A 1247-nucleotide genomic window follows, 5' to 3' on the forward strand; every position below is an offset into this window, starting at 1 on the left:
TTGTTGTTTTGTTTATTTGTTTGTTTGGTTTTTGGTTTTTTTTGTGTTTTTTTTCTTTTTCTATTTTCACTTTGGGTTTTTTTTGTTTGTTTGTTTTTTGGGGGATTTTTTTTGTGTGATTTTTTTCTTGTTTGCTTCCTTTTCATTTTTTTTTCTCCCTCCAAAGCATCAACTGTTCACCTTAACCAGGCTGCTGAGCCCTGGCTGGGGACCAACATCCGTGGCCTCACGTAGCCCAGGAATTTCGGGAGAGAGAGGCAAAGCCTTGGCAGGGATTCTTTCCCTGCTGCATCTCGGAGCCCTGGGACACCACAGAGCCTCCAGGTCAACGTGACCTGCTCCTTTCCCTCCCAGTGCCAGACATCCAGATGCATCCAACCTCCCATTCCAGCAATTCCCTTCTCCAGAGGCACGTGGGGTCGGAGCAGAGCCCCAGCCCCGAGCTCCTTCTCCCCCACCTGGAGAAATCCAGCGGGAAGCAAAACTCAGCCTTCCCATCTTTGATGGAAGGAGCTTGGGGGATGCTCCTGGGATATTCCTGCAGCAAATGGTCCATCCCACATCCCAGTGGGCATTTGGGATCTCCTGGTGCCAGGTCACGTCTGCCAGTGGGATTGGGAGTGTGGGGAGACGAGGAATTCTGTGCCAAGGCCGGGCAGGAACGGGCTGGGTGCCACATCCCCCTCTGCTCCACGGGCCAGCAGCCACAGCCCAAAGGTCAGAAAGCTCCAAGAGCTCCGAGTGGGAATATCTGTGCCCTGTGGGACATGTGGGTCATGTCCCAGAAAGCTCCAAGAGCTCCGAGTGGGAATATCTGTTCCCTGTGGGACATGTGGCTCATGTCCCAGCGACTGAAGGGACAGCAGGGACAGATGCCAGCCTGGATTTGGGCAGGGAAATGGTCCCTCAGTGGGGGGAGCTGCCCTGGGGAGGGGGGGTGAGGCTGCTGGGGTCGCTCTGTGCCCACAGACGCCCATCAGTGGGCTGAACATCACCCAAATTTAGGGGTCAGGGCAGGAAAAGAAGCGTTTTCCGAGTGGGAGAAGCTGATCCCACCCAAAGGCCAGGCTGGGCATTGTCCAACGTCCCGGCGCTGCTGCAAACACGGGAAGGATCCAGGGATGTGGGTCCAGGGCAGAAGGTTCTTCCAGCCAAGGGGGAGAGAATCACAGGCAGGAAAGAAGCTGGATCTGCCTGGGGGAATCCGAGTGTCCTGTTCTACCAGCATGGAATGGGTTGGGCTGGAA

The sequence above is a fragment of the Manacus vitellinus genome, unplaced genomic scaffold (assembly GCF_001715985.3).
Source record: "Manacus vitellinus isolate BGI_N305 unplaced genomic scaffold, ASM171598v3 scaffold_78_pilon, whole genome shotgun sequence".
In the NCBI taxonomy this organism is placed as follows: domain Eukaryota; kingdom Metazoa; phylum Chordata; class Aves; order Passeriformes; family Pipridae; genus Manacus; species Manacus vitellinus.